The 5,914-nt window shown below is 43.4% G+C and overlaps 1 long non-coding RNA gene across 1 annotated transcript; it reads left to right on the forward strand.

The window, feature by feature from the left end:
* The first annotated feature begins 464 nt into the window (after positions 1-464).
* On the forward strand, positions 465-1,911 carry LOC144377591 (uncharacterized). Its single transcript, XR_013438584.1, has 2 exons — positions 465-658; positions 1,687-1,911. It is a non-coding gene; the product is annotated as an uncharacterized LOC144377591 (long non-coding RNA).
* Positions 1,912-5,914: the final 4,003 nt, after the last annotated feature.

Consider the following 5,914-nt stretch of genomic DNA (forward strand, 5'->3'; position numbering starts at 1 on the left):
CAGGGAAGCCACCCCAGAAGAGAGGATGGGCTGCAAATATTCCTTACTGGAGAAGGCAAGAGTTATCAGACCTTCTTGGCTCTGACCTGGGGCACAGGATGGGAGTAGAAGGATTAGAGCCCCTTGGCTCTGGCCTGCCATCCATAAAGAAGCCAAAATCTATGACACAACTTACAACGCAGGTCTCATTTACAATCACAAGGGCTTTAAATGATGGGGGGGGGGGGAGAGAGTTGCTATCTTTTAAAATCCTGTAATTATCTTGTAAATAGCACAATTATATTGATGCTACTTTGTACCTGTATATATTAAACTCATTAATTCTTGTGTATACATTCAACGAAAATGTTTTGTTTCAGAGTTTCTTTTCTTTCTTTCTTTCTTTTTCTTTTTTTTTTTTAACCGGAGGCTCATAAACGCAAGTGGCCTTGACTCTCGCAGGACCTGACAGGTTCTACCCTGGCCCAAGGCCAGGGGCATTTTCCTCGGCAAATCGCTGGAGTTGCAATCTGTTAAACAAAGCTCTTTCAAGCGTCCCTTTGCAGCGCCTTGGCGGGTGACACCAAGGGGCGCCCCCTCCGCCCTTCCGGGTTGGCTGGGCGCGCGGCCGGGAACGGGGAGCACAATGGCCCGTGTCCCCGCGGGCGGCGGCTTCCAGGTGCGGCGGGCGGCGCATCCCGCGGGCCGGGACTTTCACTGGGCGGCCGCGGGCGCGCACACAATGGGTCGGGCGGCCCTTATCGCGGCGCGCAGGCCTTCCCCGAGCGCGGCGGGCGGCGGCGCTTCCGCGATCCCGGGCCGCCCGCCGCCGCCGCCGCCGCCGCCGCTTCCTCCCTGCGACCCCGCGGCCTCCCGGCGAGGCGCGGCCGGCGGAAAGGCTTGGTGGGGTGGCCGCGGTGGCGACACGCGCGGCCGGGCCGGGAAAACAAAGGGGGGATGTGTGCGGCCGAAAGCCCGGAAACGGGGCGCCGGTGGGGGCCCGGGCGGGCGCAGTCCTCCCCTCGGAGCCTATTGTTCGCCCCGCGCACATCCACACGCGCTTAACAAGAAATTAACACATCCTGCCGCCGCTTATCGTCCCATCGACGGCCAAACAAACAGCGCAGCTATTTTGCCCCGGGAGGGTTTGTAATGGGATGACCAGGCCCAGAACCTTCCTCCCAATTCTCTTTGTTTCAGCATTGTCTTGGTATCGTTCCTTAACAAGTGAGAATCTCAGGGTGGCATTGTCTTTTTTTTTTTTTTTTTTAAGTAGTGAGATTCCTCAACTCTTGTAATGTGGCAGGTGGTATTCTAAAGGCCTCACATATATGATTTCTTTACCCTCCATCACAACCTTGTGACTTTAGTGGTATCTCTGTTTTCCATATGAGGAGAGAAAAACTTAGCAGGTGCAGAACTAAGCCAATGGAGAGTCCTAGTTGAAGCCCAGGCTTGCTAGGGCTTCATACTGTAAAATATCATATTTTTTTTTCACTCCTGAATTGTAACAGTGGTGGTTCTAATTTTATTTCCAGCACTGAGGTAAAAGTTGTTTCTCTAGCCAAGTTCTTTTTGAGCTGGTTATCTAGAAAACCTTGCAGAAACACAGAAATTCATAGATAGGACTTGTTTCTGACTTTCTGCACTTTCAAAGACTTATGGTTTTTTTTCTCTCTCTCTTTTCTCTTTTTCTTTTAATTTTAGGTTGTGCAGCTGAAGTGATACTTGGCATTTATCTGAAAAGTGTGTGTTGCCATGTCTATGGCAAGTGCTCAGGTGGAAAGTAAAGCAGAATGAACATGAGTATATTTGGAAAGGATAAGTCAACACAGATTATTAAGCTGGAGTTATGGTTTTTCTGTTCATTTGAGTTCTGGGAATGTGGCCTGAAACCCCCTTTAATAAATGACTAAGGCTATTTTGTGTAAATCTGTGTCTTAGGTGCAATTCACAAAACATATCAAGCCAAGCCCCTGTGTGGTTTAAGCCAGCCTTTCCTAACCTTTGAGATTGCCCTGATTAACTTGTGCTGAGGGCTCTCTATGGTGCAAAAGCTCTTTGGTGAAAGGGTACACAAATAAATAGAGCAGTCATCGTATGTAAAGTAATAACTCACTGGCTGAACTGGAGAGGTAATGACTGATAACTAAAATTTGATGTGGAGATGCTATATAATATGGAAGAAGAACACAAATGAGAGATCAATACTTTTACCTTGTGGTCAGAATGCTACAGAGGTTCAAATGCCTCAAAACCACTCTTCTATAAAGAGCCAAGAAATATTTTATTCAACATAGCAAATACTATTTGCTATAGTTTGGATCTGGAATGTCCCCCAGAGTCTCCTGTGTTGAATGCTTGGTCCCCAGCTGGTAGTGCTATTGGGAACTGATGGATACTTGAGGAAAAGGGGCCCAGTTGCAAGAGTTAAGTCCCTGGGGGCATGCCTTTGGAGCATATACTTTGTCCCTGGACCCTTCCTTTCTGTCCCTGATTCCTGGCTGCCATGAGGCAGGGAGCTCTGACCCACCACAGGGCCTCTCTGCCACGATGCTGTGCCTTACCATAAGCCTAAAAGTGATGGAGCCAGCTGTCTATGGGCTGAAATCACTGAGACTGTGAGGCAAAATAAACCTTTCCTCTTTTAAGTTGATTTTCTCTGATATTTTGTTCCGGCAGTGGAAAGCTGATTAACACAGTGTTAAATACAACAACAACAACAACAACAACAACAACAAAACCCTATAATCCTAATTTCATGGAGTTTGTGATCTACTGGATAGAAATGAGTTAATGACATATACATAAATAGTACAACTATTTGTATGATAGGAGATACATGATGCTTTAAGGTACATTGGAGATGGATTTAAACCCAGTCAGGGCAGATCACTCTGAGAAAATAGAGGATTTTTTTTTTTCTTGGTACCTGGGGACTGAACCCAGAGGTGCTTAATCACTGAAAAACATCCCTAGCCCTTTTTATGTTTTATTTAGAGACAGGGTCTTCCTAAGTTGCTAAGGGCCTCAGTAAATTGTTGAGGCTGGATTTGAACTGATGGTCTTCCTGCCCCAGCCTCCCAATCCATGGGTAGAACATTCTTGGTGGGGGAAGCAGTAAACACAAAGTTTGTGCTAGTGGTGGTTGGAACATCATATGTCCTAAGAGATAATGAAAGGGACCCGGAGTGGCTGCTACTCCTGTATAAATTTGATTGCCATATAGAGGACAGATTGAAGGAGTACTTTCCTGATTAAGAAACTGTTGTTTTATTCAGGTTGAAGATGGTGGCTGATAAGGTTACCAAGATGAAGGTGATGATGGAAAGAAGGGACCAGATTGAGGAGAGATATTCAAGAGAGTAAGCAGACAGAACATGATGGGAGATTGCAGAGAAAGACAGATGACAAGCATGGCCACTAAGCTTATAGTTGGTGTAACTAAATGGAGCCGCAGTAGAGCCATTTCAGAGACAGGGAAGTGTGGAGTACAATCAGTTCTGGAGAGGATGGTATGTTCTAGATATGAGGTAAGTTCTAGATACATTGAGTTTCAGGTGCCTTTTAGTCATCGAGATGTCATCCAGTGGAGTGTAAGTGTTGATGGTGGAAGGTGTGTCTACTGTAACAAAACAGGGGTAGATTCTAATTTTGATTAGAAATATAGGTAGATTTGTCTTTGGTAACAGGGAGATAAGCAAGTAGGTGGCCTGAGTAGACAAGGTTTGGAATAACTGATAGAAAATAACTGGGGTATTAAGGGACATTTATTTCTGTATCTGTCTGCTCTATTAGTTGACTTTGGAACCCCTCAGTGCAGTGAAAGGTAGGTCAAGAGAGACTGGGCATCACCCATGTAATCAAGATTATTAGGAGGATGTCAGAAAAGGAGGCGTGAGGCAGATGTTGAAGGAAAGGAGGAGGACAGATGGATTCAGGATAGTCAAAGTCTAAGTAATTACACCTGAAATGTGGAGAGAGAGAGAGTAAGTGATGGTTAGGGAGGATGTGGCTGGTCTGTCAATGTGAGATAGCTTGTCTGCTGTCAATAGTGAATGAAGTAATGGGGTAAAGGAGGTCACTGGAGATGAGGTGGTGAGGATGTTGAGAGCCCAGGCTGTTGGGTGGTCTTCCACACTCAGGGTGAGTTAACCCAAGGTGATAGCCAAGGTTGGGTTGGCAAGAAAGACTGCCAGCCCAGGATGATCATTTTTGATGATGGAGAGAGTGATCAACCAATCTGTCGAAAGCAGTGGCAAAACAGGGATGCAGGCAGCATTAGGAGAAAGCAGGACATGCAAAACAGTTGGGTGTACAAGAGGATGACGTATATATTAGAAACAGTTTTACTCTCCTGCACCTTTCCTGCCATCACTAAAATCCATCCCTGACAAAAGTATTGATGTAAACATTGGCATCTTTGAAGTATTTAGGGGGAAAATTTTCCCTTTCATTTTCAAAGATTCAAAGAATCACTGAATGGGATAGCTTTCAAGAGAATTGTGTCAAATCAGTAAACTCCAGGTACCCAGGAAAAGCACTGAATTGAGGGCATAATCTTTGGATTTTATCTTAAGCTGAAAATTTTTAAGTGTGCTGTTTTTCCTTGGAATGAAACTTCTTTCTTACCTAAGTGGACCAATTCTTCAAAGGTGTATGAAAATTCTACTTCAACAGTTTTTCCAATCCTTAAAAGTGTGGCCTGACTTTGAATACATGTGGGACTTGGACTACTGGTGGCTACTGCTCATGATTCATTTTTTTGCATCTTATTTATCACATGATAACCTGAAGGTAGATTTACACTATGGAATAATAAACCGAGTCCTTGTGCCAAATGTGATTATTCATGGAACATTATTATATTCCCAATAGCAATTTAAGAAGCTTCCTACCTGAATAATAGTGTAAAAAATATATTTAAAAGTAAAGGCAAAGAAAAGGTAAAAGAGGCTTTATAAGATGAAAAGATAGTGAAGGAAAGCAGGTGATTATAAACTATTCATTTATGGAGTTTTTAATACTTGGCAGACATTGTTCTAAGTGTTTTACATATATGATCTCAATATTCAAAATAACCCTTTGAAATTAATACCATTATTCACTTCATTCAGTTAAGGAAACTGGAGCTCAAAGAGGTTGAGTAACTTCTGTAGGTCACACAGTTATTAAGTAGCAGAAACAGAATATGAATTGGTAAACTTAAGAACAATTGTAAAACCCAAAAGTCCTCTGGGCCCACCTCCCATCTGAGACTAGATTTCCAGGCTCTTGAAACTGCCTTGAAGCAGGGCTCACTATTATTAGTGCAGTGCACATCATCAACCAAGGGCTTAAACTCAAATCCATGACTGTGAAGGATTCAAAGAGATTTCAACAGTTCTCAAGTATGCCCTATCCCTTTCATCACATCTGTGACACTCAGCATGCATTCTGTTTCATCAATCAATGGATGTTCACTAACTTGTGGAACAAACCTGGTTCCTTTGTAAGAAAGACTCTCAAATCCCGGAAAACTTCTGTGACCTCCTCCCACACCTAAAACTCTCATCTCTGCAGACCACGTGTAACCAATTTCATCATCCATCCTTCTTGCAATATAATTTCAAGATCTCTCACTCTCTAAATTGCTCTTCTTCCGATGATTCATATAAGATATATATAAAAAAAGAATTTGGTACAGTATTTCAGGTGTGGTTGACAAATACCAAGTAGGGACACCAGAGGATAGCCACAGCTTGTCTATTTACCAGCTGCAATGCTTTAAAACCATCACTTATTGACTCTTAGAACAGTTCTTTTGAGGATGGATGAAAAAATGTGGCCTAATTCAACTAAAACATTTTTAGAGTATCATGACTGAATCGCTTAGCTGGATGTTCAAGTTTTTTGTTTGTTTGTTTGTTTGTTTCTTTATGGTACTAGGGATTTA

This window comes from Ictidomys tridecemlineatus, chromosome 5 (genome assembly GCF_052094955.1).
Source record: "Ictidomys tridecemlineatus isolate mIctTri1 chromosome 5, mIctTri1.hap1, whole genome shotgun sequence".
In the NCBI taxonomy this organism is placed as follows: domain Eukaryota; kingdom Metazoa; phylum Chordata; class Mammalia; order Rodentia; family Sciuridae; genus Ictidomys; species Ictidomys tridecemlineatus.